The sequence below is a fragment of the Ranitomeya imitator genome, chromosome 5 (genome assembly GCF_032444005.1).
Source record: "Ranitomeya imitator isolate aRanImi1 chromosome 5, aRanImi1.pri, whole genome shotgun sequence".
Classification (NCBI taxonomy): Eukaryota; Metazoa; Chordata; class Amphibia; order Anura; family Dendrobatidae; genus Ranitomeya; species Ranitomeya imitator.
Genome location: NC_091286.1, coordinates 295,903,880 through 295,917,985, shown reverse-complemented (window position 1 = coordinate 295,917,985; position 14,106 = coordinate 295,903,880). Strand labels below are relative to the sequence as shown.

At 47.5% G+C, this 14,106-nt stretch overlaps 1 protein-coding gene and 1 pseudogene across 5 annotated transcripts in view; both read right to left on the bottom strand.

Moving 5' to 3' along the window:
* The window catches only part of SCML4 (Scm polycomb group protein like 4), a 201,521-nt gene that overhangs the window by 30,597 nt on the left and 156,818 nt on the right, over positions 1 to 14,106 (bottom strand). The window lies entirely within an intron of this gene.
* Positions 9,540 to 11,597, bottom strand: LOC138680747 (uncharacterized; annotated as a pseudogene).

The window sequence follows — 14,106 nt, the reverse complement described above, 5'->3', positions numbered from 1 at the left end:
TATGGGAAACAAAAATCGCTGTACACATGCTGCGGAAAAACTGCACGGAAACGCAGCGGTTTACATTCCGCAGCATGTCACTTCTTTGTGCGGATTCCGCAGCGGTTTTACAACTGCTCCAATAGAAAATCGCAGTTGTAAAGCCGCAGTGAAATGCGCAGAAAAAACGCGGTAAATCCGCCATAAATCCGCAGTGGTTTAGCACTGCGGATTTATCAAATCCGCAGCGGAAAAATCCGCAGAGGACAAGAATACGTGTGCACATTCCTAACCCTACCCCTAACCCTAACCCTACCCCTAACCCTACCCCTAGCCCTAACCCTAACCCTAGCCCTAACCCTACCCATAACCCTAACCCTAACCCTAGCCCTAACCCTACCCCTAACCCTAACCCTATTCTAACATTAGTGGAAAAAAAAAAATCTTTATTTTTTTTATTGTCCCTACCTATCGGGGTGACAAAGGGGGGGGGGGGGTCATTTATTATTTTTTTTATTTTGATCACTGAGATATAATATATCTCAGTGATCAAAATGTACTTTGGAACGAATCTGCCGGCTGGCAGATTCGGCGGGCGCACTGCGCATGCGCCCGCCATTTTGGAAGATGGCGGCGCCCAGGGAGAAGACGGACGGACCCCGGCAGGATCGGTAAGTATGATGGGGTGGGAGGGAGCACGGGGGGGGGGATCGGAGCATGGGGGGGTGGATCGGAGCGCGGGAGGGGTGGAACGGAGCACGGGGGGTGGAACGGAGCACGTGGGGGTGGAACGGAGCACGGGGGGTGGAACGGAGCACGGGGGGGTGGAACGGAGCACGGGGGGGTGGATCGGAGTGCAGGGGGGGTGATTGGAGCACGGGGGGGTGATTGGACCACGGGGGGAGCGGATAAGAGCACGGGGGGAGCGGAGCACAGGACGGAGGGGAGCCGGAGCAGTGTACCGGACAGATCGGAGGGCTGGGGGGGTGATCGGTGGGGTGGGGTGGGGGCACATTGGTGTTTCCAGCCATGGCCGATGATATTGCAGCATCGGCCATGGCTGGATTGTAATATTTCACCAGTTATAATAGGTGAAATATTACAAATCGCTCTGATTGGCAGTTTCACTTTCAACAGCCAATCAGAGCGATCGTAGCCACGGGGGGGTGAAGCCACCCCCCCTGGGCTAAACTACCACTCCCCCTGTCCCTGCAGATCGGGTGAAATGGGAGTTAACCCTTTCACCCGATCTGCAGGGACGCGATCTTTCCATGACGCCACATAGGCGTCATGGGTCGGATTGGCACCGACTTTCATGACGCCTACGTGGCGTCATGGGTCGGGAAGGGGTTAAGGATGTCATGGTGGGATTTCCCACGCCTGCTGGTCTGAATGAGTCTATGTCCTTGGCCATTCAGATCGATCGGCGCTTGCGTGAGCGCAAAGCTGTGCACCATTTGGCGGTATTCTCTGAGCATAGGCCTGAGCCTATGCAATGTGATAGGACTTTGACCAGAGCTGAACGGCAAGAACACAGACGTCGGAATGGGCTGTGTTTTTACTGTGGTGATTCCACTCATGCTATCTCCAATTGTCCTAAGCGCACTAAGCGGTTCGCTAGGTCTGCCACCATTGGTACGGTACAGTCTAAATTTCTTTTGTCCGTTACTCTGATTTGCTCTCTGTCGTCCTATTCTGTTATGGCATTTGTGGATTCAGGCGCTGCCCTGAATTTGATGGACTTGGAGTTTGCCAGGCGCTGTGGTTTTTTCTTGGAGCCCTTGCAGTATCCTATTCCATTGAGAGGAATTGATGCTACGCCTTTGGCCAAGAATAAGCCTCAGTACTGGACTCAATTGACCATGTGCATGGCTCCTGCACATCAGGAGGATATTCGCTTTTTGGTGTTGCATAATCTGCATGATGTGGTCGTTTTGGGGTTGCCATGGTTACAGGTCCATAATCCAGTATTGGATTGGAAATCTATGTCTGTGTCCGGCTGGGGTTGTCAGGGGGTACATGGTGATGTTCCATTGCTGTCAATTTCGCCTTCCACTCCTTCTAAAGTCCCTGAGTTTTTGTCAGATTACCGGGATGTATTTGAAGAGCCCAAATCCGGTGCCCTACCTCCTCATAGGGATTGCGATTGTGCTATTAATTTGATTCCTGGTAGTAAGTTTCCTAAGGGTCGACTGTATAATTTATCTGTGCCAGAGCACGCCGCTATGCGGAGTTATATAAAGGAATCCTTGGAGAAAGGTCATATTCGCCCGTCGTCATCACCGTTGGGAGCAGGGTTCTTTTTTGTGGCCAAGAAGGATGGCTCTTTGAGACCTTGCATTGATTACTGCCTTCTTAATAAGATCACAGTCAAATTTCAGTACCCTTTGCCGCTGCTGTCTGATTTGTTTTCTCGGATTAAGGGGGCTAGTTGGTTCACCAAGATAGATCTTCGAGGGGCGTATAATCTTGTGCGAATTAAACAGGGCGATGAATGGAAAACAGCATTTAATACGCCCGAGGGCCATTTTGAGTACCTGGTTATGCCATTCGGGCTTTCTAATGCTCCATCTGTGTTTCAGTCCTTTATGCATGACATCTTCCGAAAGTACCTGGATAGATTCATGATTGTATATTTGGATGATATTTTGGTCTTTTCGGATGATTGGGAGTCTCATGTGAAGCAGGTCAGAATGGTGTTCCAGGTCCTTCGTGCGAATTCCTTGTTTGTGAAGGGGTCAAAATGTCTCTTTGGAGTTCAGAAGGTTTCATTTTTGGGTTTCATTTTTTCCCCTTCTACTATCGAGATGGACCCTGTTAAAGTTCAGGCCATTTATGATTGGACTCAGCCGACATCTGTGAAGAGCCTGCAGAAGTTCCTGGGCTTTGCTAATTTTTACCGTCGCTTCATCGCTAATTTTTCTAGTGTTGCTAAACCGTTGACTGATTTGACCAAGAAAGGTGCTGATGTGGTCAATTGGTCCTCTGTGGCTGTAGAGGCTTTTCAGGAGTTGAAGCGTCGTTTTTCTTCTGCCCCTGTGTTGTGCCAGCCAGATGTTTCGCTCCCGTTTCAGGTCGAGGTTGATGCTTCTGAGATTGGAGCAAGGGCTGTTTTGTCGCAAAGAAGTTCTGATGGCTCGGTGATGAAACCATGTGCCTTCTTTTCTAGAAAATTCTCGCCTGCTGAGCGCAATTATGATGTCGGCAATCGAGAGTTGTTGGCCATGAAGTGGGCATTCGAGGAGTGGCGACATTGGCTTGAAGGAGCTAAATATCGCGTGGTGGTCTTGACGGTTCACAAGAATTTGACTTATCTCGAGTCTGCCAAACGGTTGAATCCTAGACAGGCTCGATGGTCGCTGTTTTTCTCCCGTTTTGATTTTGTGGTTTCGTACCTTCCGGGATCTAAGAATGTGAAGGCTGATGCCCTGTCAAGGAGTTTTGTGCCTGACTCTCCGGGTGTTCCTGAGCCGGCGGGTATTCTCAAAGAGGGGGGTAATTTTGTCTGCCATCTCCCCTGATTTGCGGCGCGTGCTGCAGAAGTTTCAGGCTGATAGACCTGACCGTGGTCCAGCGGAGAAACTGTTTGTCCCTGATAGATGGACTAGTAGAGTTATCTCTGAGGTTCATTGTTCGGTGTTGGCGGGTCATCCTGGAATCTTTGGTACCAGAGATTTGGTGGCTAGATCCTTTTGGTGGCCTTCTTTGTCACGGGATGTGCGTTCTTTTGTGCAGTCCTGTGGGACTTGTGCTCGGGCTAAGCCCTGCTGTTCTAGTGCCAGTGGGTTGCTTTTGCCCTTGCCGGTCCCGAAGAGGCCCTGGACGCATATTTCCATGGATTTTATTTCAGATCTCCCTATCTCTCAAAGGATGTCGGTCATTTGGGTGGTTTGTGATCGCTTCTCTAAGATGGTCCATTTGGTACCATTGTCTAAATTGCCTTCCTCCTCTGATTTGGTGCCATTGTTTTTCCAGCATGTGGTTCGTTTGCATGGCATTCCGGAGAACATCGTCTTGGACAGAGGTTCCCAGTTTGTTTCGAGGTTTTGGCGGTCCTTTTGTGCTAAGATGGGCATTGATTTGTCTTTTTCTTCGGCTTTCCATCCTCAGACAAATGGCCAAACCGAACGAACTAATCAGACTTTGGAAACATATCTGAGATGCTTTGTTTCTGCTGATCAGGATGATTGGGTGTCCTTCTTGCCTTTGGCTGAGTTCGCCCTTAATAATTGGGCCAGCTCGGCTACTTTGGTTTCGCCTTTTTTCTGTAATTCTGGTTTCCATCCTCGTTTCTCTTCAGGGCAGGTTGAGCCTTCGGACTGTCCTGGTGTGGATACTGTGGTGGACAGGTTGCAGCAGATTTGGACTCATGTGGTGGACAATTTGACATTGTCCCAGTAGAGGGCTCAACGTTTCGCTAACCGCCGGCGCTGTGTTGGTCCTCGACTTCGTGTTGGGGATTTGGTTTGGTTGTCGTCTCGTTATGTTCCTATGAAGGTTTCCTCTCCTAAGTTTAAGCCTCGTTTCATTGGTCCGTATAAGATTTCTGAAGTTCTCAATCCGGTGTCATTTCGTTTGGCCCTTCCAGTTTCTTTTGCCATCCATAATGTGTTCCATAGGTCGTTATTGCGGAGATACGTGGCGCCTATGGTTCCCTCCGTTGATCCTCCTGCCCCGGTGTTGGTTGAGGGGGAGTTGGAGTATGTGGTGGAGAAGATTTTGGATTCTCGTATTTCAAGACGGAAACTCCAGTACCTGGTCAAGTGGAAGGGTTATGGTCAGGAAGATAATTCCTGGGTTTTTGCCTCTGATGTTCATGCTGCCGATCTAGTTCGTGCCTTTCATTTGGCTCGTCCTGATCGGCCTGGGGGCTCTGGTGAGGGTTCGGTGACCCCTCCTCAAGGGGGGGGGGTACTGTTGTAAATTCTGTTATCGAACTCCCTCCTGTGGTCATGAATGGTACTTCGGCGAGTTCTGTCCATGGACTCCCTCTGGTGGCTGTGAGTGGAGCTGCTGCTTCTGAGGTTCCTTCCACAGGTGACGTAGTTTGTTCTTTGGCTGGCTGCTCTTTTTAACTCCACTCAGATCGTTACTCCATGCCAGCTGTCAATGTTCTTGTACTGGTTCAGTTCGCTCTTGGATCTTTCTGGTGACCTGTCTACTCCAGCAGAAGCTAAGTCCCTGCTAGTTTATTATTTGTTCATTGTTTCCTTGTCCAGCTTGCTATCATGATTTTGCCTTGCTAGCTGGAAGCTCTGGGATGCAGAGTGGCACCTCCGCACCGTGAGTCGGTGCGGAGGTCTTTTTGCACACTCTGCGTGGTCTTTTGTAGTTTTTTGTGCTGACCGCAAAGATACCTTTCCTATCCTCTGTCTATTTAGTAAGTCTGGCCTCCCTTTGCTGAAACCTGTTTCATTTCTGCGTTTGTGACTTCATCTTAACTCACAGTCAATATATGTGGGGGGCTGCCTTTTCCTTTGGGGAATTTCTCTGAGGCAAGGTAGGCTTTATTTTCTATCTTTAGGGCTAGTTAGCTCTTAGGCTGTGAAGAGGCGTCTAGGCAGAGTCAGGTACGCTCCACGGCTATTTCTAGTTGTTGTGATAGGATTAGGGGTTGCGGTCAGCAGAGCTCCCACTTCCCAGAGCTTGTCCTGTGTGAGTTTAACTATCAGGTCGTTCCGGGTGCTCCTAACCACCAGGTCCATAACAGTGTACGAGGTGTACAGAGCGGAGCCGTGTGCATACGAGGTGTACAGAGCGGAGCCGTGTGCGTACAAGGTGTATGGAGCGGAGCTGGGTTCGTACGAGGTGTACGGAGTGGAGCCGTGTGTGCAAGGTGTGTGGAGCAGAGTTGTGTGTGTCTATGAGGTGTATGAAGCGGAACCATGTGCGTACGAGGTGTACGGAGCGGAGCTGGGTGAGTACGAGGTGTATGGAGCGGAGCCGTGTGTGCAAGTTGTATGGAACGGAGCCGTGTGTGTACGAGGTGTATGAAGCAGAGCCGCGTGTGTATGAGGTGTATGAAGCAGAGCCGCGTGTGTACGAGGTGTATGAAGCGGAGCCACGTGTGTACGAGGTGTAAGAAGCGGAGTCGCGTGTGTACGAGGTGTATGAAGCAGAGCCGCGTGCGTACGAGCTGTATGAAGAGGAGCCGCGTGTGTACGAGGTGTATGAAGCGGAGCCGCGTGTGTACGAGGTGTATGAAGCGGAGCCGCGTGTGTACGAGGTGTATGAAGCGGAGCCGCGTGTGTACGAGGTGTATGAAGCGGAGCCGCGTGTGTACGAGGTGTACGAAGTGGAGCCGCGTGTGTATGAGGTGTACGAAGCGGAGCCGCGTGTGTAGAAGTAACTAGGTGTGGCCATTATACTGTACGCAGTATGTGTGTGTGTGTGTTTGTGCGTGCATGCGTAGCATGTGCAGATATGTAAATGGTTTTGTGTGTGTGTACGGGAAGGAGAGGCGAGGGCAATGATGGGGCTGACAAGGAGAGTGCAATAATTAGGATGAGGAGGAGGAAATGATGGATGTGGTGGAATGGGCAATGATGGAGGTGGAATGGGCAATGATGGAGGTGGGGGGAGGAAATGATGAATGTGGAAATTGGAATGAGCAATGATGGTGGTGGGGGGAGAATGCAATGATGGTGGGGAGGAGGAAATCATGGAGGTGGAGGAAAAGGCAGTAATAAAGGGGGGAAGAAATGATGGAGGTGGTAGAATGGACAAGGATGGTGGTGGTGGAAAGCACACTGATGATATTGGAGGGGGAGAAAATGATGGAGGTGGTGGAGTGGGCAAGTATGGTGATGGCGGCGGAAAGGACAATGATGATGGTGGTGGAAAGGGCAATGATGGGGATGGTGGGGGAAGAGAAAATGATGGATATGGTAGAAAAGGCAAAGGAGGAAATGATGGAGGTGGTGGAATGGGAAATTATGGGGTGGTGGGAGAGAAAGCAATGATAGTGGTGGTGGAGAAGGCAAAGATGGAGGTGGTGAAGAGAGCAATGATGGGGTGGAGTAGAGGAAAATAATGGGCATGAGGAAACAGTACAGGAGAATGGGGGGCATATCTGAGGAAACAGTATGGGGGATGGGTGCAGACAGTATGAGGAGCGAACGGGGGAATGTATGTGGACACAGTATGAGTAGCGATGTGAAAAATGTATGTGGACAGAGTACGGGGAGTGAGGGTGATGGGATGTGTGCAGACACAGTATGGGGAGTCAGGTGAGCAGGCAGTATAGAAAGTGAGGGGGTAAATATATGAGGAGACAGTATGGTGAACAGGAGGGATGTGAGAGGAGACAGTATGAGGAGGGAGGGGAATAGTGTGAGGAGACAGTATGGGGGAGAAAAGTCAGTGGGCACAGAATAGAAACTGAGTAGTGGGGGCGTAGCATGGGGGGACAGTGTAAGGGCACAGCCAGGAGGGGACACTATACCAAGGAGGGGGAGTGTGATGAGAGAGTACAGTATAAATACTGGGCCCTATAGAGGGGGACACAGTGTGAGAGGACAGTGTGAAGAGGGGGGCCGGTATGGAAAGGAGAGGTCAATGTGAAGAGCATGTACTATAAGAGGGACAGTGTGGGGGTCATATTTTGTGCAAACAATATAGTGAGGGGCAATTTGTTATTCAGGAGCATTATAATGACACTTGTATCTTTAAGGGCGTCATGTGGAGATTTTCTGCAAAAGAGCGGAGAAGATGAGGGTCTGCAGAGATGGCTGTGGATGAGAAAACTCATCATGGGGTCTGGACAAGATGAAGAAAAGGAGAACGACTCCAGAGACAGATCTATAAGGTACCTGGATGTAAATGTTATTTGTGATACTGACTAATTTTTATGTTTTTATTTATGTTCGGAGCATTAAAGGGGATGTCCAGGTTTGTAATGAGTCTGCAGTCATTCTTTGTGACTGCAGACTTCTGACTTCTCACAGTGTGCCCTGCACACTGTCAGGATTTTCTCATGCTGGCGATTTACATTAATGCGATCACATGCTGACTAGACATGTGTGACCTCAGTCAATGAAAATGAACTGAGTGAGGCCGGGCACGTCTAGTCGGAATGTGGTCAGAAGTATACAAATCTCATGCTTGTGCTGACATGAGCCTAGATACACCTCTGACTATCGCATACAGTAATATAGTAATATTACACCATACACCACTAGTATAAGCATAGTATTTGTATCAGCACAACAATAACTTCAGTGTAGAGCTGTTTATAGCACTGTGCCCTGCACTCACAATTACTGTACCTGCCAACAACTTGAGCATTTAAATACAAGTGAAAGAAGGCAAGCAAGGCATTCCATTTAATCTGGATCTTTTCATGTTTTAATGCTTGTTAACATTCTATTTTGAGTCCTTTTACACACATTTATATTGCTGTTTAAAGTAATATACGACAGAAGAAAGCAAAACACGTTAATGAACACAACTGAGTTGCCCAAAGTAAACAAAAGCTATAAGAAATCAAAAACCTGAAAAAGAATAGAAAGTGTGCAGAAATCCACCAGTAAATATAATTAAGGCTGTTTATTAAATTCATTAACGAGGTTTACCAGCTAGACTAAAAAATTAAGAATTTTCAGGACCTGATCCAGTGGCCACGTGAATAATCTGTGACTCTCAAACAACAGCCTGGTGAACCACATCCTACCTGCCAACATTCTTGGCTCTTATTTTAACCTGATGCAATGTAACATGTGCATCCCACGGCTAACTGTGATGATGTCATGTCAGACTGGCTAATCAAAAGAGGGTAAGAGGCTGTTCGCAGTAGAAATATATGACCATTATTACCCTTTGGCGAGCATGATGGTCAGTTGTGTCAACACATGAATCTTGTAGAACAACAAATGGCAGTTTGTAGAAGGAGCGCTAGCGGCAGTCTCAATGAGGAGGAAATAAGTGCGCAGGTCCCTGCAGCTCCAGCCGGATACCCCACAACGGGGGAGAAAGACTTGCAACAGGAACAGAATTGCCGGTCTCAGGAGCGCAGAAGGAGAACACAGACACCAATTAGGGTAAAACCACAACGCGTTTCAACGGCGTGCGCTGTCTTCTTCAAGTGGATATTTCACCTGAAGAAGACGGCGCACGCCGTTGAAACGCGTTGTGGTTTTACCCTAATTGGTGTCTGTGCTCTCCTTCTGCGCTCCTGAGACCGGCTATTCTGTTCCTGTTGCAACACAAGAATCTTGTCCCCTGAGGAACCCTTACACTCAATAAAAAGGGGAAAACGTGTTGGAACTACCACTCTGAATCCAGATATGGGTTCATGTCTTTACTTAAGGGTCATTATAGGGATTAACTTGAGGGTGATCCCCCAGAAAGCTCATAAAGTCTGCGATGTGGGGAGGTTCCTGGGCCATAGTAGGTACCTCCTGTTCTGGCAGTTCTTTCTGAGACTTATCCTCTAATCCATGGGGTTGAGTTTTAGCAGCAGCCTGACTGCGGATCACAGCTGCCACGTAAGTACATTCCTGCACATCTGTGCGTTTTCCTGCATCACACAGGCTCTCAGGTTGGTCACTGGCTTCCACCTTCTACGTGACATTAATTTGCAAGACAGGAACATAGTGGGATACCATCCTGCCCAGGTCCGTGCCTAGCAACACATTGCTAGGGATAATATTTGATACACCCACTTCTCTTAGTCCTTTCCCTGTTCCCCAGTCCAGATAAACACAGGCCATTGGTATGGCAGGGCTGACTTCCCCAGCTCCAGTTACAGACACAGTCTTTCCTGGAATTATATCTGAAGTGGTCACTATTTCTGGATGAACCAGAGTTACTTTTTGCTCCAGTATCTCTGAGGCCAATGGTATCTTTATTGCCCACAGTGACAGATTGACAGATCTTATTATTCCTCACATCACTGCCAGTCACAAATAAGACAGAAGGTGATGGCTAAGGCACCTTGGTGGCCATAGTGGGTTTTTTTCCTATCGGGGCAAGAGACACTAACATGTCCCACTTTGTTACATGTAAAGCATCAACGTGTATCTACAAAAGAGTGTCTGCTCCTAGGGGCCCTGGAGGAACAAAATGTAGAATGCCTTGGGAATCAGCTGGCAGAGGGAGAGAGGTCCCCAACTGGCTTACCTCCCTAACAAGCTGAATCCCGATGGCTTCCAGGCTTCTGGTATCCTGTTGGCCGCATAAGAGTCGCAATCCTTGCAGCCTTATCAGTAGTTTTTGGGCTCTCGATTAAAGACAAATTGTACATCCATAGAACAGACATGGAGGAATTGATCCTTAACTATTAAATCCTCTAGTTCCTCAAACCTAGTAACAGAAAGTCCTCGGATCTATTGACGGAACATGGTCCTCAAGGTGTTCACGACATCGGCATAGCTGTCAGTTGATCCCTGCTGTAGACTCCGGAAAAGTCTTTGATACACTTCAGGGGTGAGGTTGTATTTCCTGACCAAGGCCTTCTTTACAGCATCATAGTCCCCATCTAATTCTGGAGAAAGGTCAGAAAAAACTTCCAAGGTTTTGCCTTTCAGCCCTGGAGTTAAATACCATGCCCACTGATCATGGGGTAGATGGTATTGACTGCAGGTTATTTCAAACTGCCGAAAAGCAATATTTAAGTTTCCATCTTTCTCCATCACAGGAAAGTTTTCCAAGTGCGGTTGTAACAAGGTGGCCCAGGGTGGTTGTCCAAGCCGAGTCAACTAAGCCACAGTCAGTGTACACCCTGGCACCTTGAACAGAAATAGACAGGACAAATGCAATCCCAGACACAGCTGCAGTCCAACAGGGAAACAGTTTAATAAAAGGAATAGCTAAAGTGCAACATTAACTTCCTGCTCTCTCCCTAACGATGTCCACGGCTGTACACACAGCAGTCACGGTGGCCGAAAGAGGCTGTAGTCCATATGCCGGAATCTGGACGCTTGAAGTCCCTTCGGCGAGGCACTTACATAGTCCTAGTGCCCGTTGCACTGCCCAAAGGTCTGGGACAGCACCCTTTCCCCTCCTGGGGTCTGGCAAAGCTCCCAGCCGCAGCTGAGCTTCTGCCCTGGGCAAACGTCCTGGGCTCTGAGCTGGAAGCAGGAGCTTCCTGCTCCCAAGAGGCTACAAGTCCAGCCCATCCAGTTAACCTGTGTTGGCCCTGCCTCTAACACATATAATAACATTGCAGACACAGCACAATAATACATAACACAATGCAATACAACAGTAACATACTTCGCAGTACACGTGTTATGTTCATAGGCACACCATCCGGGTACCACCCTGGAGAGAGAGAGAAACCATGAGGTTCTCCGCCATCTCCTTACACTGTCTCCTTGGATTTATGTTTTTGGAATGGGATAGCTGAGAACTGCCACCCCTTGGTATTTGGGCCATTTGAAGCTGTAAATCTCTTTTGGCCTGGCCTGTTGTTCTGCAGCAGCAACCTGTTGGTACTGTAGAATAAGCTGCAGATGCAAACTGGCATCACATTCTCCCAGCTTTTGTAAGGTTATTTGCAAAGAAAGGTCCCTGCTCGCCTCTGAACTGCCATTGTTAGTACCTCCAGAAGTTATTTCCAGGACAAATCCCATTGCTTGGCTCCTCTGAGTTGGGCTTTCACTTCGTTCAGGTGCCATAGTACTCTACTCTGAGTCCTGCTCCATCAAGGCACCAATCAGCAGATCCTTGGATTTATCTGCTGCCTCTATTCCTCTGTACTCATGGAGGTTAATCAGAGCCTCCTTACTCTGCTTCATGTATACGGCTGCCATATTGGTAGACACCCTTTTGCCAAATAAGAGAAAATCACAGTAATCTGCAAGTGCTAGTAAAAAGATGTAAAAAACAGGGTATTTGGTTGATACGTTTTTTGCACAAAATGTATACTAGGCTGCTCCACCAAACGTCAAGGTATACCCATATCAGAGCAGTCCTAACTGATGTATGCAATCCCTATTTGATGTATTTAAAAACCTGATCATCTGTATATTACCTGTGTGAACAGGGTTCAGAGAGGAAAAGTCCATGTGGACATGCTGAGTGGAACAGCTTTTGTGCAGATAGCCCAAGAGGAGTGGTGGGTAACTCCCTAGTCTTGTAGACACAAAAGAACAATTATGGAAACAGGAACACATGGGCTACTTGCACAGTGAACAAGTCTGTAGGAATATGCTCACACACCACCAAGAAACTTGAAGACACAAAAGAGCATAGTAGAACCAAAAACACTCAGTTTCAAAAAATCACAGTAATCCGCAGGTGCTAGTAAAAAGATGTAAAAAACAGGGTATTTGGTTGATACGTTTTTTGCAAAAAATGTATACTAAGCTGCTCCACCAAACGTCAAGGTATACCCATATCAGAACAGTCCTAACTAATGTATGCAATCCCTATCTGATGTCCACATGGACTTCTTCTCTCTGAACCATGTGTTCCTGTTTCCATAATTGTTCTCTTGTGTCTACAAGACTAAGGAGTTACCCACCACTCCTCTTGGGCTTTCTGCACAAAAGCTGTTCCACTCAGCATGTCCACATGGACTTTTCCTCTCTGAACCCTGTTCACACAGGTAATATACAGATGATCAGGTTTTTAAATCCTTCAGACAAGGATTGCATACATCAGTTAGGACTGCTCTGATATGGGTATACCTTGACGTTTGGTGGAGCAGCTTAGTATACATTTTTTGCAAAAAACGTATCAACCAAATACCCCGTTTTTTACATCTTTTTACTAGCACTTGCAGATTACTGTGATTTTTTGAAACTGAGTGTTTTTGGTTCTACTATGCTCTTTTGTGTCTTCAAGTTTCTTGGTAGTGTGTGAGCATGTTCCTACAGACTTGTTCACTGTGCAAGTAGCCCATGTGTTCCTGTTTCCATAATTGTTCTCTTGTGTCTACAAGACTAGGGAGTTACCCACCACTCCTCTTGGGCTATCTGCACAAAAGCTGTTCCACTCAGCATGTCCACATGGACTTTTCCTCTCTGAACCCTGTTCACACAGGTAATATACAGATGATCAGGTTTTTAAATACATCAGATAGGGATTGCATACATTAGTTAGGACTGCTCTGATATAGGTATACCTTGACGTTTTGTGGAGCAGCTTAGTATACATTTTTTGCAAAAAACGTACCAACCAAATGCCCTGTTTTTTACATCTTTTTACTAGCACTTGCGGATTACTGTGATTTTTTTAAACTGAGTGTTTTTGGTTCTACTATGCCCTTTTGTGTCTTCAAGTTTCTTGGTGGTCTGTGAGCATGTTCCTACAGACTTGTTCACTGTGCAAGTAGCCCATGTGTTCCTGTTTCCATAATTGTTCTCTTGTGTCTACAAGACTAGGGTGTTACCCACCACTCCTATTGGGCTATCTGCACAAAAACTGTTCCACTCAGCAAGTCCACATGGACTTTTCCTCTCTGAACCCTGTTCACACAGGTAATATACAGATGATCAGGTTTTTAAATACATCAGATAGGGATTGCATACATCAGTTAGGACTGCTCTGATATGGGTATACCTTGACGTTTGGTGGTGGAGCAGCTTAGTATACATTTTTTGCAAAAAACGTATCAACCAAATACCCTGTTTTTTACATCTTTTTACTAGCACTTGCGGATTACTGTGATTTTTTTGAAACTGAGTGTTTTTGGTTCTACTATGCTCTTTTGTGTCTTCAAGTTTCTTGGTGGTGTGTGAGCATGTTCCTACAGACTTGTTCACTGTGCAAGTAGCCCATGTGTTCCTGTTTCCAAATAAGAGAAAAGAAAAATGGAGAAACTGTTTGCAAATATGTCTAAAGCTGGTTTCACCCTTGCATTTGGCTGGTCTGCATATGGCTGCCTACATCCTCCATTAAGCTCCGCCTACACTCTGCCTATGCTCTGCCTACTTCCGCATGCATCCTGCGTCGCCCTGCATACCTATCTTTAACATCTGCATACAACGCATGGCCCTGTGTACCCAATGTTAAAGATAGGTATGCAGGACGCATGCGGAAGTAGGCAGAGTGTAGGCGGAGCTTAAGGGAGGAAGTACTCAACCATACGCAGACCAGCCAAATGCAAGTGTGAACCCGGCCTAAGAGCTATGGCTTGCTGAATAAGCGGGGATCCAAAGAAATTTGCTCAACTCTAGTAAT